This window comes from Dermacentor silvarum, unplaced genomic scaffold (genome assembly GCF_013339745.2).
Source record: "Dermacentor silvarum isolate Dsil-2018 unplaced genomic scaffold, BIME_Dsil_1.4 Seq1061, whole genome shotgun sequence".
NCBI lineage: Eukaryota > Metazoa > Arthropoda > Arachnida > Ixodida > Ixodidae > Dermacentor > Dermacentor silvarum.
In genome coordinates, this window is record NW_023605514.1 from 20,439 (window position 1) to 45,870 (window position 25,432).

At 45.8% G+C, this 25,432-nt stretch overlaps 1 long non-coding RNA gene across 1 annotated transcript; it reads left to right on the top strand.

Moving 5' to 3' along the window:
* The first annotated feature begins 2,720 nt into the window (after nt 1-2,720).
* Nucleotides 2,721-23,714, top strand: LOC119434428 (uncharacterized). Its single transcript, XR_005188606.2, has 3 exons — nt 2,721-2,967; nt 17,330-17,399; nt 20,261-23,714. It is a non-coding gene; the product is annotated as an uncharacterized LOC119434428 (long non-coding RNA).
* The last annotated feature ends 1,718 nt before the right edge of the window (nt 23,715-25,432 follow it).

The following is a 25,432-nucleotide window of genomic DNA, read 5'->3' on the forward strand; positions in this document are numbered from 1 at the left end:
TAGCGCTATCTCCCTCGTGTGTCTGCAGGCTTCGCACTCGTTAGAAACACGTGGCGTAGATGCAAACCCAGCTGCTGCTTGTGCAGTTCGCGTGACCGTTTATGAGCCTCGTGCCGGGTCTGCCTGCCCTTTTCATCTCTTCCCCTCTTTCTCTAGCCTACACACGCTTCCGCTTCCTCTTTTCCGGCTTTATCTTGCAGCGGTTCCCTCCCTAATTATTCCTTCTTTGCGCGTGCCCGCTGTTAATTGCCAATGAATGCGCAATCAGGACGCTAATGAATCATGTCGACAGATCGATCTGGAATTAGTTGTTGCCGCTTCTTTTAGTACGTGTGGCGGATTAAGAGGAGGAACTGCGACCAAGTCACGTCGTCCACTCCCGGTTTCAGCAATCTCTCATCGTTCGCGGCACCGTCGGTCGGTTATCTGGCCCCGAGATCGCGGCGTTCTCCGGGTTTGAAGCGTTCGTGAACCTGGTGGGAACCTTCTCGTATCATTCACCGCCCTCATCTTTGGCTCGGCATGTCCTCGTTTCGCATGACGCTGCAACTGTTCCGAACACGGACGCGAAGACGGAGCTCAACGGAAACGAGAAAGCTCGGGAATAATAATTAAAAAAAAAAGCGAAATGTGGAGGGGACCGCTGAACGGAAAGATGCAGGCGCAGCTGCTGATTTAATTACGCGATACATTATTAGATATCAGACTCTCACCTGAATCCCGCCTCGTGTCCCCGTCCCCACAAGTTATCTGGTCACGACGCTATAAGTGGAAGATGAATCGAGCTGTTCAGGCAGTGGATGTAGCCTAACCTGCGCCGACTTTTGACGTTAGGCGTTATGGGAATAAGGGCTGCTTCTCAGGTTGTTTAGTTTATGCCTTTGACTCGCTACGCCCCACTTCTGAAGAGGCAGCGTGATGTGCTTTTCAGCTGTTTGACAGACTGTGGGAACGGCGAAGAGGCGTGCGTAAGGCCCGCCAGTTAGCGTAAGTGTTTCTTTCCCTATAGCGTTGAACGACGTATTGCGGAGACGATCATGCTGAACTTGAAGCGCACGAGTGTTTCGCTTTCAAGGTCAATGACAGATCATCCCAAGAGATCGCCTTGGAGGCATCGTTCATTCACTCCCTCACAACAACCTATGGCCGCCGCTTATGTAAAAGTAAAAAGCAGGGCGTTATGAAATAGCTCTTCACTTAAGGCTTGTATTTCGTACGTAACTTCAGATAAATGCATCCCCGGAGAATGGTTATACTTAAAGTAGCACCCGGACTAGACCTCTGAACCGCCGCCGAATGAACTGGCATGAGTGAACGAGCTGTAATGGACCGCTTCGTTTGGAGTTCTAGTCTTTCTAATTGTTAGGGGCTTCAACTGTGAGATGGAAAATAAACATTGTTGATAATGGTTTATGCATTCGCGAGAAGCTGGAAATAAGTCTACCATGCGAGCTCCACCAAACATAGAATGGGCTAAAATTTGTCGAACATATACGTGCGCGCAAAAGCGTGACACACAGCTTCCTTTTTCGTTACCATGCTGATCGTTGCAAGCATATCTGAAACTGTCGGCTTCTATCAGTACTAAAGAGAAGCCATGTGTTTTACCATGAAGAAGTGACAACTTTTGATAGGCGTTGGGCAGTGACACAAATTTACTAGGTCTAACAACATGTAAATTCATGATTCTTTCTTATTTTGAGATTGTTCCTCAGTGTTTATGACTTTTCATAAAGAATTACAAGAAGTAAAAGAATATTTCGCGTAGTCAAAGTGTTTAATGACCTGCCAATTCACATCAAAACTGCGAGAAACCTTTAACTAGCGTGTAAAAAATACTTCTTTAGTTGCACAAGATGACATGCGCTAGATTCTGCCGTTCTTTTTTTCCTTTCTTTTCTTTTCCCTTTGCTCTTGTATATTTTCAGAAAAACTTTATGTGAATGTTTCTATTGGTCCTACTATCTGCCACTATACTATACGTGTATTCTGTCAAATATTTGTGAATCATCATTAGTTAAGCGATCACGGGAAAAATGAGAGGAAAGTGCCAGTCCTACTTTACATGGTCATGGAGGCGGTGCAAACGGCTCTGTGGGTTTTTTTTTTTTTTTTTTTTGGAGGGGGGGGGGGGCTTTTTCTTGTCCTTTTTTTGTTACTGAACGTTTTAGTGCTGCTTTGTGCATACACATTTCACCGTATCCGTGCTAGTTTGAATACCATACAACCAATTTCCTGCTTTATTTTCACGAGCTTATTCAACACTGATTGGAACTGCTGACCGTGCTGCATGTAACAGCCGGGACTTTGAAGAGAACATAGGTCAATTGTTGTGCCGCTGTCCATACAGATGCGACAATCATCGGTGCAGAAGGCGGTAAAGGGGTTTGTGTGTTGTTTTCTTCTTTTTTCCTTCTTTTTTTTTTTTTTTTTTTGAAACTGCTGGCGTATGTGAGAACCTTTAACTGCGTGGTGCTGATCGCTCACGCTCACACATTCTGATTTTTATATTCTCATTTCCCCTTTCCCCAACGTAGAGTAGCCAACCGGGCGTTTTTCTGGTTAACATCGCTGCCTTCACTCTTTCTTTTTCTCTCCTCTATGTCGCTCTTTTCTGCGTGTATTTCCACTTCGTCGTTTGCCCTTTAAACCACAACCAAAACACCGCTTTGCGAAAGGGGGATGTTTTCATGGCTCAACATGCATCGCATTTAGTATCTGCTATTCTACTTAATCGCAGAGGATCGTCCGCTGTCCCTGGAGCAGCCAGTGCGGCTCCACGGAGTGCACTCCAAGTTGCACTCCACGAAACACGGCCACCACGGCGGCGTAGCTGGAGGGGGCGACAGTGGCGCCACCGTTGTCACTGCCGTGGTGTCCATCTGCGTGCTGGCTGGACTTCTGTTCTCCGTGGTGCTCAGTAGGTGGAGGACCAACGGCGTGGCGGATTCGCCCGCTCCCCGAAGGGTGAGAGCGATGATCGATTCACTGCGAAAATGAAAAGCGGTCAAAAGGGGAGGAAAACATAGACATTGTGTCTGTCCCAAGATAAATGTTTTCTTTCTTTTTTTTTCTTGCATTACGTTACTTGCACGCAACAATAGCGGGATCTCCTACTACACTATTAATGTATTCTTACTTATATTCCATACATAAATCGATAACGCTTAAAAATATTGCAATTTAAATTCCACATAAAATCATAATATATATTAAAACGGTATTTTAGATATTGCAATTCCTTACTGCTTAAATGTAGATATAACATTAAATATGTGAAACTGTGTTCCAGTAAGGTCACTTTTATCCGAAACAGTGCTTAGCGTACCTGCACCTTTTTAGTAGAGCACAGTTCCACATATTTACTGTTGTGCGTATTGAAAACCTGAAAAAATGCATGAAATGCCGTTCCATTTAGGTAAGTGGAGAATATTTGCACACATTTCGTGCTTTCCAGATGGAACCAAAGTGGAACACGATTAAGAGTCTCACCTAACTGGACAGCATGAATAATAAAAAGTAAAAAAAAATGCGGTTTTAGATAATATTCAAACAGGACACGCCTAGATGCATGCCAGTTAACACTAGCCGGAGCTTGTATCCCAGTGAAAAAGAAGGTTAACTATCTTTCAGAGGCTACCGACATTTTTAATGGTAGATAGCGGATAGTACGTGCTTTCTCTTGCTTGCTTCGTTGTTTGTTTGCGGCTTTCTGTGTTTCTTTGCGGCGTTCCCAAGGTTAATTTGAATTTAGCCCAAAGTAATACTTTGGCTTGCCTCACGGGGTTCTATGTCTTCTATTACGCGAAACGAGTGCACGAAGCGAGGCTGCAACCGTGCAAATCACCGTGAAGACGTCAAAAACGCGTCAACCTTTACGATCGCGCTTTTTTTAGATAAAAAAAATTAACAAAACGTTGTGTCAGTACACAAACATAGCAGCGGGCTCATTCGTTTCTGTCTGCTTTCCACATTGCTGTTCAAAATGCCAATGATTAATTCAATAGAAAACTTTGTAATTGAAGTTTGCCCTAAGATTTATGAAACTGCGGAATAAAAAAGGCCTACCTTAACCTCGCAGTCGGAGATAAGCGATCCTTTAACACCACTGGGGGAGGTGCGGGGGGAGGGGCTGTGCCTGTGTCGTTCTGCTGCTGAACACGAGGCTCCGGGTTCGAATCCCGACCGCAACGACCGCGTTGTGGTCGAGGTGGAATGCAAAAGTGCGCTCGTCTATACCGTGCTGTGGGTCCACGCTGAACAATGTCGCGTGGTTCCAAACTATTCCTGTAGCCCACCCAGTATGACATATGTCATGATCTGTTACCTGCGTTGCGACACACCCCTTCATTCATTTTTTTGTGTTTGATTTATTTGTTGTACTCTATTTGTTTACTTATTTGATGATATTGGAAATCTGGACAGCTTTCGTCCCAGCTTATTCTATAACGTTTAATTTTCAATTGAACAGACAGAAATGGCACGAGGAAATGAGGAAATACAGTCGCATACATGTACGCGCATTCATATATTGACGAGCACTTAGTGGTGACACGCGTGAATCCACGAGCAGTGTAAGGGTCCCAACAAGAAACTTCTTAAAATGTGCCGCACATGTGCCTAGAAAAAAAGAAAATTAATGTAATTGTAGAATACTATAGAATATAAAAACAAGTAACAATCAGAAATGTCAGGAAGTTCTCAGACACTTGCGCAACGAATACAGAAATAGTTAACATCCGTTTAACCTAAATCTTTTCTTTTTGTTTTTCTTTCTTACTCCCTTTCTATTTGTTTCCATTCACTACAAATTAAGGAGGCAGATGTAATAGCTGCATAACCGGAGCCTGAGGCGCCCTCGGCGCCCACATCAGTGAGTCACGCAACACAGAGGCCATATTACATAATAGGACACTGTTGGCTGAAAAAAAAATCATGAGCCATTCCACTTTGTGAAGGTAGATGACCAGCGAAGCTGTTTAGCACACGACACTGAGGTGACACAGAATTTCGAACGAAGGCACAAGCATATTTATTGTCCTGATCGGTGGTCACCGTGACGATAGCTACGCACACCCATTCGCGTATCACCTGTGTTATTAAATGCACCCGTCACGTAAGACAATGAATGGCTCATACCCCTTTAAGCAACGGCCCATACCCTCGTAAGAGCCGCCTCCCTATTACAACGACCGAAGAGAAGTGAAATTCTACGCTGGAAGGATGAGCGGCAACGGAGCCAGCTGCGAAAGAAGACGACGACGCTCGAGCCATTGCTGATGATGATAGTTTCTGCACACAGACGCCATGAAACCCCGGATCTTAGCCATATAAAGCTTCGCTGTAAAATACGAGTACACGTGGAGCGTTGAACGAGATATTAAATTTCCTTATATGACATTCAAGATCATATCTTAAAATATAAATTCTTTTACTTTTCATTATTTCTTAACTATGAATTATTATAATTATCCCCTTCACTCTCAATCCCGACTGGTGACGTTCCAGAAAGAGTTAACGTTCTGCGCCCGCAACGACCTCCTCTTCCGCTTCAAATCATGCGTAGGGCCACCATGCATGCAGACAGGCCGAACAACCGATAATCGAGCGGGCGTGTGAAACGCGCGGCCTCTGTACCCGCGGGCCTGCTTCCGACAAGGCACGTCACACGCGCATCCCGAGCGAACTTCGATCTCGGACTCCCGCGCTCTCTAAGGCAAACAGATGAGGGCGGAGATAAAGGCGCCCTCCGGGGCATCTTCGAGACCGGCCGAACAACACAGTCTGTGTAGCGAGGGCGCCTCCTCTCTGGGTCATCGCTGGGTCGAGCGAGCTTTGGGAATATCAAACGCACGCCTCTTGTCACGCACCGCCGGTTTCTTTCCGCTGTCACGTGTACTCTCACAGGCCACTTCTATACCGTCGCTCTCGGTATGCGATTGAAAGAAGCGGAGGCACTCGGGGTATGGAAAGAAATGCATTCCTTGAAACAAGAAGTGAAGCGAACGTCGAGGCCCATTACTGTGCACGTCTTCATAATCTATGTCGTCTATATACCAACTGGCAGGAGCTTCTTTTAGGAGAAAGGCGTGTGAGCTTTCATTTGTCTACCTTCGTTCAAATCTTAAATTACTTTTTTTTTCTTGAAGGTTACCTATTTCCGCAGAATTGGTCTGGCATAATCAGTGTCTTCACGCTTCGAGTTACCAGTTATATCTGCCTCGATCTGCGATTGGCTAATTTCCTGTTAGTTCGGCCGGTGTATACACAGCGACTGCCTCGAAAAAGCGTTGGTGCGCGGTGTTCGATACCCAGCCCAGAACAAGTTTTTCCTCCTCTGTGATAGATTATTTCTGCTCGTGTGGGATTCTGTGCATTCGAAAGGAAAATGTGTCTCGATTTCTTTGTGTTACACATAAATTTTCCCAATTATCGGTATTGGTTAGGGCGTTACCAGTTTTCTTCACACGTTCCTATTTTTCTAGTAGCTATAACAGTGCTAGAATAGTTTTCTTATTTCCTAAGGCGTAGCCTACAGGGAAGCTTGTAGCAAAAATGCGAAACAAAGTTCTTTAATACACTGAATCTTTCAACATTGATATTTAATTATACGGCAAACACAGCGGTCGTTGTACGGGTGATTCGAAAACCACCTCCGTCAGGACGCCCGGGCGGCGCGGGCATGCCATCTGGCCAGCCCGGTCGCAGTGCTCGCCGAGCAACTTATGCATATTGAAGGACACGTGATGAATGGTCAGCACGGGAAAATGAGCCGCAGCAAATAAAACGCTCGTGAGGACGCAACGGCGACCTATTGTGCATGCGTTCTGAGCGAGATGGAGAACACGCTCGGCGTCCTCTAGCTGCGCGCCTGGTGGCGGGGATAACGAGTGTTCTGCCCTCCGCCGTATATGGCAAAGCCGATTCATCGGCCAATAAGCCAGAGACAAGCTTTGCCTAATGAGGCCTGTACAGCTCTCGCGTGCGACTCGGTGTAACTCGCTTCAGGAATGGTCGCTCGGCGGCGCTGTGCGCATTCGAAGCGCCCCCCGTCCGCATACATATTCCTATAGAAGTCGTTTCCTCGCCTAATGAGATGCGTGATGATGTCGCGTCGTTTGCGAGCGCTGTTTCACTGTCGTACATGTTACAAACTGCGGGTCTGTCAGCCACCTCAGGTACGTACATGTACATGTACTAGTTCAATTTTCGCATTGAAAGAAGTGGGAAACCGCTTTGTCACGGAACGCTCCTATAATAAGCCGAGGTGAAGCTGCGTTGAGGTATAGTATAATGACTGCGTCCGGTGCGAAAAGGTCTGAGTACAAAAATAATGTATAGCTAATGAGGAAGGGAGAAGGCAGTTTAGAATTGTCTTGTGCGCTCGGGCTGCGAACGCGTGATTTATGAAGGAAAGCTTGCGCGTTCACGAAGACGTTTTGTGAACGGAGGTCGATCGCTAACGGGCCAATTTCGCCAGCGGAAATGGTTGCCGTCGTTGGGAATAGCTCGTGAGGCGGGTTCCCTGGACAAATAATGTGCGACGTGAAAGTGACAGAGGTCCTAAAACAATCACCTTTTGAGTGCTTTCCGCAAATGGGTTTCTTGTCAGTAAGCTGTGTGTCGTTTCGCTGACTAACGTCATTAGTGGCCTCGCAGACGCTATGTCTCTGCGTGTGCTTTGATTAAGTAAAAGGGTCGGGAGCAGCAGCGCTATCTCTTTTTTACGAACGCTTCAAAAGGATTCTCGGTCGTATCATCGTTAAGCGACGTTGAGCTTATGGATGTCCGACCTGAAATGCCTCAGCGTCTATAATTATTCAATACAAGAAAAAAAAGGAAATTCCCACCAGAGCCTATCTCGCGACGAATGTCAACGTGAATGCAATTCGCACTGAAGCAATACAGCGACACACCGTATGGCCAAAGTCTTCGCTAATGTGTCTCCGACTTCTTCAATTTTCTATTAACGACATCTTCCTTACTTCTCTCTAGCTAAACGCTCCTCACTCAATGCACGCTCTGGTCCCATTCTGTTCACTTCACCTCTCTCTCCTCACTCGGCTTCTTTGGATGCCGTCTTCTTCACTTCTTGCCACTTGTTCCGCTTGTCTATCCGGGCAATTAGCCAGTGGCCCATACCATACCATATTGACCAAGAATGTTCACATAGCTATGGTGACACACGCCCAGTTTCTCATATCCAATGGTCCAAGTTGTCTATTCCCTCCCCAGCTGCCCATTCGAGCACGTATACCTGCAGCGACATACCTACCAGTAGCAAATACTCAGGGGCTCTAGTTGGCGTGAATGAGGTTAATTACGGACGGACATGACGAACAGTGCGGCAAGTTCCCGAAGAATGCTGGTCGCATTAAATGTCTCTCGAAATTGTAAGTTTTACACGTGATCAGCTGATGCCGAGAAATGAAACCGGTAGACCTCTTTTCCTCGCCCTTAAAAAGAAAACCTGATATATCTTATACCTGGGTCTTCATGGAGACGCTCGACGACTGGTGGCGCGCGCCCTAAGTTCTCACGCTTGACTTTTTCTGACATCGAAACCTCTCGCTCAGAAATGAAACGCTGATATAAAGACAGAAGCGGATGGGGCTATTAAGTCACGAAAGCTGTAAGGAACGGAAGTGCCGCTTTGTCTCCGAACCTAAAGCTCAGCGCGAGCTTCTATTGTCCGACCTGCCCAGTGAACTTTCGCTGCCAAAACAAAGGAAGGTGCCACAGAGTGCGCGCCCCGGAGCGAAACTGTGCGATCACTCGACTCAGCACTGGCGCATTAGAACGGCCACGCCAGTTACAAAAAAAAAAAAAAAAAAAAAAAAAAGAAAAGAAAAAGAAAAAACATGTTGAAAGTAACCACCCCGGCGTGGCAACCCACGCGGAATGAGTGGCAGCTGAACAAGGGACACGGCTGAGGTCTTTGCCAACGTCCCAACACTTTCTTACGCATAGGCTATAAAGAGCTCCTTTTGGCACCGTCATCCCATTGTGACCCAGGAACAAAAGCGGTCCCTGTCTGCCAGTGTTCGCGCTCAACGACAGCGTTCACTCGACACCTCTTCCTAGGAAAAAAATAAAAATAAAGGAACAACGGACTGTCCCGGCGGACCTTTAACCTTTGCCCACAAGGCGTGGCGTCACGTGTGGTACGCGAGAGCCAGATTGAACCGGGCGTTCCGGGGCGGTGGCGCCGTAGTTTCTCCGCATTCAAGTTTCATTCACTGAAGCCGCCAAGATGACACGTGCACGCGCGCACTCGAAATGCCCTCGCGACGCCGGCTGCCGCGGTGTTTGCAATTAGCCGTCAGCTTGACCGAGTTTGCCCCCGTAAGAGAGCGCGTAGACAAAGTTGAACGCAGCGAATCGGAAGGCTGGTCGCGCAGCTGCCATGTATGTTCAAAGAGCCGCAATCAACAATTTTCAAGATCACCGCTTTTTTTGCGCACGCCTGGGCAGGGACGGTTAATTTTGTAAGAGTTATACTTTTAGTTGCCTTGGCTGTGCACAACGGCACGTTCGTAATGTCGCAGTACCGGAGGTATATACGGTAAACAGTGCGTAGCTCAACAGTATTGGTGTATATTAGGAGAATTATGCGTTTCATTGTTTCTCTAGTTAAAGTGCGGGGATCTTGCTGCCTGTTTCATCGGCTCATTCGTGCATCAACAATCTGTTTCCCTGAGAATCACACATACTATCAACTTTTCGCTGAAGTCTGCGTTAGGGGCATCTTTTCGAACACTACAGCCGCTCTGATACAGCATGCTGTAATTTGACAACCACTGATAATTACTGCGCGCGATCATTCAATAGCGGCTGCACTGCTGCAACGAAATAGCTACGGTCGACTCTCCAGCCTTCTTCCTTTGTTTGCGAGAACAAGCACAATATTTTTCGGTGTGCCCTTTATTCTAAGCATCCGTCGGACGTACGCGCGACGACGCTTCCTCCGCATGCGCGGCACTGCACTCAAAAAGTTAACCGGCACGCTTTCACGCTCGGTTCCGAAACAGCAAACGCTGGACCTCACCTGTGTCGCGGGTGCAGACCACGAGAGTGCGCGCGTGCGCGAGCAGACCGCCGGAAGTAGCCAATTATACGGCCTTCCTGGCGGGAGAAAAAAAAAAAAAAAACTTGCCCCCGGCGCGTGCGCTCTTGTTCCTGAGATGCGGTACGCGCAGCACGATGTGCACTTCCCCTCGGGACGGACGCACGGTTCCGTTCGCCACGGGCCGAGCGACCTCTGCGTTTGAGCGGCATCGATGTGGACGCATCGCGTCCTCCCCTAATGAAGCCCCTGCCAGGTGCTTCAGGGGAAGTGAGCGCACTGCGGCCGTCGTTACCTCGGAGACAAATGACTCTGGTATCTTTATACTTTGCGTCTGCAGCGGTTCAAGGAAAGTTCTGGTTCGCTTCGTTTCAGCTGTGTAACTTTCATTGGCAGAGGCATCACCTGTACTGCGGGCGCGCACGCGCCAGGCGCAGTCCTAGACGCCACTGCGTGCTTCTACATACAGTGGGATCTCGTTGATACGATTATGTATAATACGTTTTACTGGATAATACGTTCTTTTTCTTTTCCCAATAACACGATTTAGGTTGGTTAATACGTTGGATAATGCGATTTCCGGATGATACGCTTTATTTTTTGGTTCCCGTGAAGATCGTATCAACGAGAGGCCACTCAAATATAGTACTCTTTAGTGCACGAGTAGGCATTTCACATTAACGCAACGTTGCGACTGTCAAAAGGATCAAATTTGGTCTGTCGGTCGAGGGGCTGGATTCGCCACAAAACACGCGTTGTAGCACTTCCTCTGCTGATCAGGCCACCACCACGACAGACCTTATAGTGACGTGCGACGGTCTGGAAGAGGTCGGAATGAAGCATTGTTTCATTTTCATTTTTATTGCGCTGCCATGTTGGAAACATAAGGAACCCTAGAAGTACTCAATGCTGGATGAGTTGGTATTCCATACTGACTTATAATAGCGCGAAAAAAAAAAGCAAGGGAACAAGAAAAAGAAACACGATACGAGCGCAGACTAGCAACTGTTGTTATTGTCAGTAACACAAATATATACCATGGCAAAAACACGTCTAAACGCTTAAAGATTAGCTGCTGAATAATCAGTTTCTAGTTTATGCAGCATCACAGACGACCTCGCAACGCACATGTCACCGAAGTTGTGAACAGAGAATGCTTCAGCAATCTCCCGCGCAGCCCTATCTTTGTGCCTTGACAACACCTTATTTTCAGTCAGCAATGGTTCGCACTTGCATTCTTTGCAATCTAGCACAAATTTCTTCTCTCGTCCCTTGTTTTTTCGCGCTATTTTTCGTCAATAATGAGCCCGAGAGAAAGGGGGAAAGTCTGCTTCACTTGAAGGGCCTCAGGATACAAGGCGATCAGCAAGCAGGGTGAACGCAATAAAGCACGTTGTTAAACATATGTGTATAGACAACATGTGAGTGTACTAATTTGTTTTGATACACAAAAAGCAAGTCCTACATGTAGTGCAAAAATACATGGTGGCTACCAACAAGTTCATAAGTTTTACCGCATAATCAGAAAGACAAGAAAGCAAAAAAGGGTATACCTTTGCATTCGGCACATACATTGAAGAACGTTAGCCTAATATCCGCTATAGATGACCGCATATGAAATTAATTTTACTAGCACAACGCCAACAAACATGGACACACAGATCGACACGCAAAACAATTAACCATACGCGCGCTCTCTGTGTCGTGTTCTGTTGTGCTGTGTTCTGTCGTTGCTTTTTTTTTTTCTCGCGATTTGTTACTGAAATGAATTCCGTAAGAACCAGCTCAAATCAATCTACCTCTACTTCACATTAAAGTCGGATCAGCGCAGAAGTGAACCAAAAACAAGATCATTCTCTCGCTGCGGAGCTTCGCGAGAAGCGCCTCGAGAATGCGACGTATCTTAGCCCTCTAATATAACCTCCTCCCGACGCCAAACAGAGTTGCCGACTCTTTATTTGAATGAATTCATTCGGTCTCTTTTGGTCTAACCAGCGTGACGCCCGTTTCTTATACTCGTCATCAAAGATCGACACGCAAAGTGTTGCAAATGCATTCTTCCGACGCCCAACCAGAGAGTGCGGAATAATGGTTACCTGTTTGATGACGGTTTGTCGTCTTGTGACTTCGCTACCACTATAGTACACATTTGTAGACTTTGCCCTGCGCGTCATGCTCTAACGGCAAGCCATGAAGGAACTGTGCAGTTCTGTTCTCAACCATATATAGTAGAATACTGTAGCACCTAACGTCCGCAGAACACAATAACTTAAGCATGAAACGTTTTCAACCTTCTTCTGACCTCTAATCATGTTTGGTTAATGTTTCAGTTCTTGTATGGGGCGAAGGAAGAACAGGAGAGCATATGGGTTCTATGCGGGCAGTGTTTAAAGTGTTTTGGTTAGTTATAGGAAGTCAAAAATAGTTAATAATAGAAATGTTCGATTGCAACTCTTTTTTGGCTTTCCGCTGCTATGGAGAGAGAGAAATTAGTGCCAAAAATACTTGTGAATTTGTGCTCACAGTGCACGGCTTTATTAAGTTTCCAGTTCAGTGCTTCTCTGCAAGGTGCTCTAGCGTGCCAAACACGACACAGTTTCTCCTGCTAAACTGGCAGATTATCGGCAATTTTTAGCCACCTTTATATAGGTTATTATTTAGGTTCCAACTGTTCTTGAGCCGTGTGTGATATTCAGTCGATGCAGGTCAAAAATAGAAACCGGCAAAAGAGCTTACACCCCCACCGTTTTTTTTTTTTGTTTTTTTTTTAAGGGAAGCCTTATTTTTCTAGCGGATGGCGTGCATCTCCAGCACCATCCTCAGGAGAAAAGAAAAAGGCCGCTCAACGCGTGTCCTAGTTAAATATCACGGAGGCTGTACTTTCCAGTATCCCCGTTGGAGTGCTCTATATTGCTGCTGTTATCATTTTACCTCGTTCTTTCCTCGGACCTTTTACTTCAACTGCGCAACTGTGGTCCATCGCCGCAGCAAGGAATCGAACCCGCGTCCTCGTGTTCAATAGCACAACTGCATAGCCACTGAGCCGCCGTTACGGGAGGAAGAAGCATGACAGTCAGGGATAATGACGATAGTAGAGAGAGAAATGAAATAATGCTGTCGACAATTTCCGTTTCTGCACGGCATCCGGCCAAAACTGCCATTTAGATTAATAAAGGTATAACGTGGTGCACATTTGCGCATGAAAAAAACTTGGAGGACGCTCAAGCTTCGCCTTTATAAGTGGAACGGGATAGCATTCAAAGATCCCTGACTGCTTCTCACGCATACCGACAACTGCAGCTAATGTAACCGTAATTTTTACCGGGAAACGCTAGAGCGGCGAATGCTATGCACGAAGGCGCGGGCTTTCTGGTAGAAACTCGGTCTCTTGCGTGGGCCGATCCCGGAGGTTGTGCACAGCCGCGCCAAAAAAGTTACATCATTTTCAGGTTTCTGTGTTTGTTTCGCACTTTTAATATTCCACTCTGAGAACATTTAACACAAAAGGCATGCGCCGTCGGTGTTTTCTTTCATGAAATTTGTTTGCCGGCTGTCATTCTCAAAATCCCGAGGAATAACTTTGCCAAGAATGTAAGACAAGGTACGAGGAAACTTTAGGGAAAGAATGGTGGGGCAATACAACCCGCATACATACCGCATGTGATATAGCAAGGCGTGGCATATAAATATACCTGAATATATATGCGGGAATTATCACTCATGGACAATTCCGCCGACACCGACACCGGATTTTCTGCGACACGGGGCCCTTAACGCTCTCGCGTTAAAATTCTGACGATGCCACTGGTACAGAGGCTGCAGCTGCTGCGAACTCGCTAATACGTTATCGGGTGGGGGGGGGGGGGGGGGTCGTTTTTTTTTTTTTCTCAGTATACTGCCACGGTATCACGTTTGGCGTTTCAGACCATCGTACCGAAATCTGGAGCGAAGCCAAACGGTGTGACTCTACTGTGTGGGCAGCTGCTGCAAGGGTTGCGAAACGCGCTGCAGATGTTCTGCACAGAATAGCCGACACATTACCGCACACCTGACTCGTGCGGGCCGTCCTTAATTTCACTTAGAGGCTACGTGATTAGCAACTTCAACTCGCGCAGCTTTCTCACTAAACCGGTGCTACTGACCTTTTAGGACATGTTCATCAGGGAACGAAATTATGTGTCACCATTAAGAATGAAATAAAATAAATATAATTATTGTAATTACATGGAAAAAAGTGAAGTGGAATATCTTTCGTTAACATTTAGCGAGCTGAAGGCGGACGAGCACATTTATACGAGAAAAGTGTGATTTACGCGGCTGAGGTGCCGGCGTTTAAAACAGTTTTAAGGTGCTGGAGATTGGCAACCTATAAAACTGCGGCTTTAACGTCCACTGCAGAGTCGACCATGAGGGACGTCGTAGTGAAAGACCCCGGTTTAATTTCGACTATCTGGGGTTCTCTAACGCGCACCCAAATATAAATACTCGAACGTTTTTCGCATTAAGCGTCTATCGAAATGCCGCGGCAATGATAAAACGTGCGAATTCGTTCTCACCATGAGCTTACCGCGGACGGGTGGCGCCCAGCTTTTCAAATATATTAAATTATGGGGCTCGACGTGCCAAAACTACCACGTGATTATGAGGCACGCCGTAGTGGGGGACTCCGGATGAATTTTGACCACCTGGGGTTCTTGAATGTGCACCTAAATCTAGGTACACGGGTGTTTTCTGCATTTCGCCTCCATCGAAATGCGACCGCCGTGGCCGGGATTCGATCCCGCGACCTTGTGCTCAGCAGCCCCACACCATAACCACTCAACAACCATGGCGGCTTTCAAGCATATTCGACCGTTACTGCGCCATTTACGTTTTGACGTGTAAGTTCGCCGAAAAATAAAAGAAATTGCAACTTTACCTTGTTTTTCTGCTGTCTATATTTAAACACACTGATGATGGAGTACATGTGTATATATACAGTGTGTCCCAACTATCATGCGCCAGAATTTTTTTTAAGTATGCAAATCCCACGTAGCTGGACAGAATCGAGGTAATGTTGTTTGCCGTCGCTTGAAAGAAGTCCGCGAATACACGCAAAGCGCCTCGAGCGGCCAGTCGCGCGCCAGTTTTGCGTGTATATTCGCGGGCTTCTTTCACGCTCGAAAAAAAAAAAGAACACTTTTCTGTAGCACGTATTGAGCAACAAAAAGCTGTATCGGGAGTTTATTTTCATGTTGCTCTACAATTTTATCGTTGACACTTTTAATTTAATTACAATATTTGAGAAGTTGATTCAATAATTAAGACTAATTATGTAATTAGGCAACACGCAAAGAATAATCTGGGTATCTCCAAGCGACGACAAACAACATTACCCTGGTTCTCTCCAGCTACGTGGCACTCGCATATTTTTTAAATCTCGGTGCGTGATTAGTTTGGGACACCCTGTATAGCAAATTTTGAATGTATAGAATCAGGTTCCGTCCGAAGGGGACAAATGCTCAATCGCTTGCCGCTGCGCGCGGCGAGATGCCACGGCATCGAGCCGCATATTGCACAACTACCGCATGCCTTTCACGTCCACGTCGTCCCATTGTGGTGCGGCCGCCTGCAGGGGAAGCGTCTCCTCGTGTTCCAGGTGCAACTGTCGAAGGCGCATACCTTGCGCGCTCATCTTGCCGTTGGCGCGTCGCCCGCGGCGCTCACTCCCGCAGTGCCACGCGAGGACGCTCGGCCTTGCCTCCGATATCGCGCGGCAGGCGGCTGCAGCTACGCAATGCCCGAGACAACAGGCGACACGTTGAGAGAAAGCAACCGACATGGAAGCGATAAAAAGAGGAGCGAGTGGCGCGTGCATGAAGGCGACAGAAAAGGAAAAATAAATGAGAGGCAGTTATGCGGCATTTAGAAGCACGACCATAATAGAATAGAGATATATGCTTGCGAACTCCGCGGTGTCGGCGGGAAACCTCGAGATGGTGCGCTTCTGGAAACGCAGCAGCTTGATAGAAAGAAAAGAATAAAGAGACCAATGAATAAGAAAACAATTATTTAGAGGCCTTATAAGGCTGGAGCTTGCGGACACCTGCGGCCTTGACTGGCCGCCTTCTGGGGCACGGTGGAGAGAGACGCGCGATGGGTCGACCTTTCGGTGAAGGCCTGCTTTTTTTTTCCTTTTCTTTTTTCTTTTCTTTTTTTCTTTAAGCCAGCCGCGAATTCGGTATTTTGGCGCCCCGCTGTACGCAATCACCGCTTTTCAATTATTGCCATCAGCACCCTGCAGTTCAACCTCCCTCCCCTTCCGTTCCCTCTGGCCCTATTCTTGCAACCTTATCTCAACTAACGGTTCACCCCGCACCACGCCCAGTCTACATAAGTGAATGTCGATCGATATCGCATTACGAAGTGGAAAGCGCACTGCCTTCGCAGTGCGTTTAATTCCTCATTACCTGTCCGTGAATCTCCTTATCACTGTGCGGTGATCGGTCATCGAACGACTCACTTGCCAAAGCCGCCGTTGCGTGCCCGCGGCGCCATCTAGGTTGGGTCACGCGCGCAACCTCGTTGGCTTTGCACTGCACGTTCTCGTGACAGATTGCTGGACTGTGAGCGGGGACTAAACTGAAACGACCGGCGAGAGACAAAAGACTAAATGAAAAGCCCACGCACCGGCACACGTTGCTGAGCCTATCTGGTATCGCGAGGTCCTTCGGTGAGAACGGGAGTTTCTTATTGAAGGCGCGGTGTTACCGGTTGCCCTGAGGGTCTTGTCCTTGGATCAGGCCGCGCAGGGAGCGTGCAAAAGAAACGTTACACGGCGACTGTTTCGAGACGCTGCGCTTTTGTTATTGAAAAACTCGCTTCCTGTCGACTCGTTTCATGCATTTCGAATGGCAGCATTCCATCCTGGAATTCCTGTGCAGCGTGCGGTGTGTGTGTACTGACGATGTGAAACACGAGGTCACTAAATACGAGCTCGAGCGAAGGTGAAGATCGCTTAAACAAAGGACACATTTCGAGAGCGTGCGAAAGCCGTGTTTTCTAGCGCCATAGAATTCGCGTTCTGTGAATGGCGTCGTAATATTCGACATTCTACAGCGCGATAGCTATCGGCGACCTTATCGGACATGTCGTCGGCTGTAGAAGTTTATTCGTTGTGCTTCCGGTCGGGCAAAGGCGGTGCGCTTGGCACTCATATATTGTGTGCAGTTGTTCTCACCGTGCTTTTTTCTCGTTTTTTTTTTCTTCTTTTCCTTCTTGCAGAGCAAGCAAAACAAACAAGGCTACGTTGTGGTGTCCCAGTCATCTCCAGAAAACTCGTCACCTGTTTGAAGTAAGGTTAACTCATAGCATCATATGTGGGTGTCTGTGTGTGTAGGGGGGGGGGGGGGTGCGTTGTGCGTATGTATGTATGTATGTATGTATGTATGTATGTATGTATGTGTGTGTGTTTGTGTGTGTGTGTGTGCGCGCGCGCGAGAGAGAGAGAGGGTGTGAGCGAACAAGGGATTTATGTGGATGAACGGGGTGGCCCAAATGAGTTTGTTAATAACGGATGCTAATGAGCGAGTCGGCGGTAAACGTTCAGTTAAAATTTAAAGAAAATCACGTTATCTGGCTTTGGTTGCCAGAGCCACCATCTGATTGGGAGGCACGCCGGGGTGGGGGTCTCTGGATTATTTTCGACTACGTTGGGTTTTTTTAATGTGTGCCTAAATCTATGTAAGCGGGCGTGAAAAAAAACTTTTTTTTAATGCATGACTGCCTCTTTGGGTACGAATAGAAGCAGTGATATAATAATAAACCACTCGGTTGCTCATGCAGCTTAGCTATCGAGTCAGATGGATAAGGACAGAGTAAAAGTTACATCGGGCAAACCCGTTCCTTCTTAGTTATCCTGCACGTAATCCTTACTAACTACGTAGGAGCGCCGCCAAAGGTCCCATTTAGAGCTGTCAACCTTTACTTGAGACACGAAACTGGATAAAACGTAGCGTTTCGAGTCTGCGACTGGCCAACCCGGAACCGTTGCTACGCTTCCCACAGTCCACCGCTTAACCCAGACGAGCTATGCGTGGCTGAGTCTAATCTCTTCCGCATTAATCGTTCGTTTTTTTCTCTCCCGCGTGTTCTCCGTTGTCGCCCTTCGACCTAGTTCCGCATGCCACCGATTGGCGGCGCACTCACGTATGTCCGGGTATACACGCCGAGAACTGGCGCTGCGTTCTTACTCGGAACTTTTATTCCATTCCATACCTCACACTGTTTTTTTTTTTTCGGTGTGTGTGTATGTGCGTGTGTGCGTGTGTGTTGTTTTTTCGCTTCTTTTTTTTGCGTCGAGTGCATCGCTGTTGTTTTTTTTTTTATGTGTGTATCGACCTCAGAATTCGCCAGACTGTGGTGGCCCCGAACACGATAGAAAAGTTCCGGAATAACAGCAGGACCTAGGTGTAGTGCGTGGTCGAGCTGTCACCAGTCTCCTAAACTTTATGCGATAGCGTGTTTTTTGTGAGTGTATGGGACGCTGGAACGACGGCTGGGTGTACTTCGCCTTCGGCTCCCGAGAAGAGCAGGTTTTATCCGGATCTCATCTCCGTCTTTTCACGAATGCTGGCCTGTTTTTTGTCTGTTTGTTAATCTTCGCCCGAGGTAAATGAAACGCTGCTTGGAAACGCAAATAACAAGTGACCGGTCGTCTCATCAGATAATGGCTGAATACTTACGTTCACGTAATGGAAGCGTTAACTCTCGACCACCCGCCTGCGCAGCGTCGCTTTCTTTCTTTCTTTCTTTCTTCCCATTTTTCTTCTTTCTTTCGTTCTAAATCTGCGTGTAACTTCTTTCCAGTCAGGAGTATTATTGTTGGCAAGCAAACACTTCAATGTGTGTGCTATGTTACCGGTGTCAACGCTGGTCGGCTTCGTTAATATTTTCTTTCATTACTAGCTCTGAAGGCTTGAACGTTTGCGAAAGAAGAACAGCACATCCCATTTTGGTGCCCTACGCAGAAAATAAACTGTGTGAATTATTCCACACTGAGTGGCTGGTGACACGATGCGATTAGTTGATATACAATCTCATATCATTTATTAATAGAACTTTCGCGAGCCTGTGGCGAGTTTTCAGGTTTTTTTTTCTGGGGCCATCAGTGCATTTGATTTCGTCAGGAAGTATTCACGCAAGGGAGATATGCATCGCAAAAATGAAGAGCAATAATCAGTCGTTTACACGACTTTCTGGGTGTCTAGGAGTTTCTATTCAAGGCTCGAATAGTACAGGTTTTGTCACCTCTTTTTTTTTTATTCCTAAGTGAGCATTTTGTACATTTCTCATAACAGCTTCGTAAAAAACTAAAGGTGTGCGATGACGTTTTTTTTCCCAAGTTGCCTTGCGTTATGTTTCTCTCGGAATAAACAGTTTATATAATACCTAAAACACCCATCATTTATAGATCTAATCTATTACTCTACACGATGTAATCTACCGTACGGTAGTTTTGCTGATGCTTTAATGTGTGTGGGTGACATGCACTTATTGTAGAGGTGCATGGTATCTACATGTTCTGACTACTGCTTCCTTGCTACTAAATTGCTTCGTTTGGAACATCAATGCAAATTAAATAATTTTCCAGGCTTCTTTTCTTAAAGCGTACTTCATTATCAGCTCTCTCTTAATTGATTTTCCTTTATGACATTGTTTACCGCAGTCAATAAGATTTCATCATCATTTAGCATATTAACATGAAGCCCTGTTTGCAATTTATATGGGCCAAGCTCTCTCTGCTAGCATACCAGTGTTTCGAGTCTGTCGCTCTGTCTGTAACTCAGTATTCTTGCAGTATATATTTGTCGGTACACCGTGTGTTTCAAGTAATTAGAACCAAGCCTTTAAAAAATAAAGGGCTACACTTTCGGCAAGTTAGACCAACGTCATATTGTTCGTCATCGTCTTGAGTTACTCGCATTATCTTTGAAGTGCGACAAGTTAGCTAATTATTCACGTTTAATTTTGCAAATGTTTGAATGTCTATTTTAGGACATAGGCGTGCGTGCATGCGTGTTTGCGTGCATGTGTGTGTGTGGGTGTGTGTGTGGGTGTGTGTGGGTGTGTGTGCGCGCGTGCGTGTGTTTGTGTTTGTGTTTGTGGGGGTGGGTGTGCGCGTGTTTTACACCGCCGATTTTTCTTTCTTTGCAGTGCTTCCAGTTCAACACACCGCGCAACATTCGTGGTTACAAGTGCATACGGCCAACCGCATTCAATCTTCAGTGTGACTGGTTGTTTAGCTGGACACGTATACAAGCGTGCGCTTCTAGTGAGCACCATGCGACGAAACCTTCTATCCAAGTTACGTCAAAATGAACTGCTAGCACGACGCTTAAAACGTGGCAAGGCTGTAAAACTGAGTGATTGTGACTGCTTCCGAAGTTTTCGAAACGTCCTGGCTCCTTCGGGTATGTCTTCAAGAACCTGCGGTTCTCCATAGTGAAGCATTGCGAGAACGCCCAAGTGGGAAAACCTCTGGTCATCGGCGAGCACATTGGAACTTTTGAAGGTGTGATGTGTTCGGCGCGTGCCGTACCCAGCGAGTGCAAGCCAGCTGTCCTCACGTGGTCTTGAAGAAAACTTCCAAGCGCTCGTGTGACTGTGAAGTGCGGTGCATGCACAAAAGGAAGACGAAATAGTTAAGCGTGACAAAATATGCTTCAGTGTGCGGTGTATACGCGAGAGTTGTACGCTTTTGTCTTGATGCGAAATCATCGCGCGCTTGGTGGAGCGCCTTACCATGCCATGTGTGTCTTCGAACAGTTCTCATTGCGTGACTCGCGTTGTTCTTACGTACAAGATGTAACCGAACTGGCTCTTGATATAGCAAATGGGAAAAGCCATTTGCGAGATGCTTGCCGGGAGAGTCGATAAACACAAGACTGTCGGTTGCCACCTTTTGAATACACGAGGCCTGATTGCTGTGAATAGTTGCTTTATTGTCTTAGTACTTCAATTGTATTCGATGAGCCACCGCGTTTATATAACTCCCTACTTTACGTGTTCTTGTAAAGCGCTGACCACGATTGCTTCATATAGAACCAAACGGGAAAGCAGGAACGCACGAAGATTTGGACCCCCTAACTTAATTGTTTAGAAGACCATGATTAACATTATTTGCAAATAGAAAACATGGACGCTTAAAAGTGTATTCAATGGCATGCGTAGTTCATACATACTTAAACGTCCGACAGCGTCGGCATGTCTTGTCGCGGAAATGCTTCCAAGATACTGGGGAGGGAAATGAGTTACCTCTGATTTAGCATTTACTGATTCCTGCTAATGGGCTTTATTGCAGCTAAAATTATTATTATTTGATTTGAAAATACATACATTTGACAGGAAAGGGAAATCGAGGAGCAGGCTGGCAACTGCCGCCGGAAGGGGCACAACGCCTGCCAACTCTTTAGAAAGGAGGATATAGAAACATAGCAATGGAAGATAGGAAGCTAAAATGTTATCCTTTTAGAAAAATGTATTACACAATGACTAATACTTCGTCACTGCCAGTCTTCACACAGGACACTTAACAATTGTTTTATGTGACATTGTGTACATCTAATATACCTAGGATCTCAGACAGCGTCGGCCTGTTTTGCAACGAAAAATATTCAAATGTACTGAAGAAAAGGATTGAGATATACATAACTAATCAGGTGCTTCGTAACCTACGCTGTTGCGCCACGGTACCGCTAAGAATTGGCATCGTTCCAGAAACACACATTACGTCATACATGCTATTCTGCCACTACCAGGCTCCCTTTTATCGCCCGGTCACGTTTCCAGGCGCCGTTTAAGACCTCTAGATAACGTCCACACGCCGACACATCTGTTTTCCTTGAGCTAATCACCTGCTGTGTACAGTACTGAAGGCCGAGCGAAGAAGGGGTCACAAAGATGTTGCCTGAATAATGTGCTTCTGGAGCGAAGTCATCTGTTCTTTTTTTCATTGTTTTTATTTCTGATGCGTTCCACCTGGGTTTCCACGTGCTCATCGAAAGTGCCGAGATGTTTCTGTTCCTTTCTTCAGGCCATGTAAACATCCTCGCCAGCTGCTCCATGAAGCATGCACGCTAAAGGCGTGAGCCTAACACATAATACACGGGACCCAGCGTCCGAGCTTATCACGTTATGTTATACTTTCGTTCATTGAAAAAAAAATATACATTACCTATGCCGTTTCGAAATCTTTATGCGTGTTTATTATTCTTTATGCATGTACGTAGTGTCGGCATACATGTAGCGTTGTCCATCTCGCAGTACTGAGTGTTTTTACCTACTACGCGCACACACTATTCGCGTACGTTGTGCAGAAACTTCTTTCTTTCTTTCTTTCTTTCTTTCTTTCTTTCTTTCTTTCTTTCTTTCTTTCTTTCTTTCTTTCTTTTTATGGTCTCCCGTATTTTGGCTACACCAGACAAGTTGTAGGTGTAGCAAAAGATCTCAAATCCCGATCAAAAAAGTGTATTTTGTTTTGGGGTCACGACCGCATAGGCATTGCTTTTTATTTTAATTTTTTTTCTCAGTTACTTTCTCACAGATGCTAGAAATTCTACTGCCTTTCACATAATGTCACCCTGTGGTGAGGTGATCTGACCGGACCAAGGGGAAGCAGCTGTCTGTGTCATGTGAAAACGACGATGTTTCATTGGCTTTATATTTGTTAAAAGTGGCTCTGGGAAAATTTGAGCCATCATACGGAAAGGCTAAGGGTTTCCCACAGTATAACTAACGCCATCTAGCTTATGGGAGCTCAGATCGCATCGGTAGCGTTAGAAATGGGGACCGATGATACCGATTGCACCAATGAAATAGCACTGATATACATATTAGCGGCATTGAAGAACTCTGAAGCCAGGTATGCGTTACGCCTATACAGGGTGTCCTGGCTAATGTTAGCACAGCGTAATTAAAAAAACACACACACACACAAATTGAATCCATGCACGCGGACGCAACCGATAAATTGTCGCCCCCCGTCACCTTCAGATACTTAAGCATTCATTTTATTCTATGAGATTCCTTAACTATCTCAGAATATTTCACCGACTTAATGATTAAAATTTTTCACGTTAGAATTGTTCAGGCTATGTAGCATTTTAGATAGTCGTTCTTTTCACGCATAGAGTATAAAGAGCCCGGAAAATGGAAGTGAATCCTCGGTGATTATCAAATTAGACTGAATAGAAAACTACCCTCACTGCGCAAACTAGTGGAGAAAGACGCTGCTCTAGATTCACCACTGTTGATTGCGTTGGCATCGTTCAAAATCTCAAGCTCACTTTAACTGGGACACACTGTACATAAAAGTAGTTGCCTTCTATGTCAACTCTTGGAGACATTATATTGTTCAGTGGTAAATCAACTACACCCTTTAGTTGTGTCACGCCTGTTCTTTGCAGGCGGCATAAACATTGAGTCGGGGCATAGAATGCTTTCGCGCATCTGTATAGAGTCCGCGATGAGAAGTCGACTATGTGGCTGGCTTACGGGAAGAATGGTAGGACAGATTGCAAATTCTAAGTCAGCTGTACACGACACGAGTGCTGAGTACAAACATTTTGCGCCGTATATTATGTATTTTTCTGTCATAGTAAAGTTCTTTTACCGTGCTGTGTATTTGTACTGGCTCCTGTAGTGTGCAGTGTGTGTCGATTTTTATGTATCGCCAATTTTGAGCGGTGTTCCGCATCGAGGGTCAACGCGCTTGAAGCTCTAGAGTGTGGAATTCGACAGTGTGGAATTACTTGCAACACTTTGTTAAAGTTATGGAAAGGTAAGAGTATCACCTCGTGCATTTTTTTCGAACTAAACGTTTTCGAATAAGCCTTGGTGTATAATCGGAGTTATCGGCAATCAAACGTTACCACTGAAACCCCTTCGGTGACTGCTCTTTGTTCCTCGTCATATACCACGTTTCAAACTGTGCCGCCATGTTGCGTCCATCATCTCTCGGAGCTTTATATAGATTCTGATATCGTTGGATCTGCACTTTTTTTCTTTTTTCGCCCATTTATTTGATGCTGAAAACATATTCAAAACGACACGCGTAGTTCTTAGCATGGCAGTCTGTGGAAACCGTGCAAAATTTGGTGCATTTTCCTCCGAGAAACGAATTATATATGAAAAAAAAAAGAAACGAAGTCGTGATTGGGATGATCCTGGGGCTTAATGATGCTCAGACAGCTTTCAGTCAGCTATAGACAGGAGCGCGTCTTGAAACTAACAAAGAAGCTGCTATGAAACTCTCTCTTTTTAAAGCCCTCACAAAACAAGCTAAAAATTATTTGTAAAGCTGATCATGAGCAGATGCGCTAGTTTGGGTAGCGGTTGATTTCAACGATGGAACCGTTGATAAGGTGAAACTGAGATAGTTATATGCCGACGAGTGGCCTATTGTTTTTTTTTTTTTTTTGACGAGATACCACACAAATCATAGATTAGTCCCCCATAGTGATGTACTCGTATTCCCCTGTTGAAGTCATTGCGGGAATTTTAATCAGAAAGGTCACAATGTGCCGCGTTGGGGAGGAGAGGTGAAACGCCACGCTAATGTCCAAAATTGTTGATGTTGGACTCTCGCCTACATGCGTTCACAGTAATTGTCATTAGTGTCAACTTAGACACGTCGGCCTCAAGCATTTCTGCCACACCCTCATGACAAAAACGCGGTCAGTACATGAAGTTTCCTGAAGTCCCGAGGTGTGTATTGCGGTGAAAATACACTGCCGGCGAAAGACACCGTTTTGGAGCAGGGACCAATTCTAATTTTTGCAACTTCGGGATCGCTTTTTTTCGCTTTCGTAATTTTTTCATGCCAGAATATTTTAACCTACCTTTCTGACACAGGGAAGGCAGGAATAGTTAACAAGATAACTACGGATAAATGTAAATTTTCAGTAAAAATTATTGAAATGCTCCAAATTTGCATTTTTGCCCGTATTCATAAGTATTTAAAAAATCAAGTAGGCGCCTGCATAGGACAGTGCAAAGCACACTTTTGTAATAGTATTGAGACGAAATTCGGTCTTTTTAATTAGGATCTAGCAGAAAAGAAAATTTTTCTGCTAGATCAATTTCTTTTTCGAGGTACAATTCAAATGGCGCTGAAGCAGACAAAACTTTTTCTTTCTCGCCAACAAAATATTGGGAAGGCATTTATTTTGACCTAGTAAACTCCCACAACTTTTCAGAAAGAAATCGAAGAAAGTCGTCTTTTCAGGTTGTGCATTTGGTGTGGAATGAACCATTTGCAAGGTGTCCCAGCTGACATAAGCCCAGCTGTTAAAAAAGTTGTCGCAGTTTCACCTGAAAGGCGAAGCA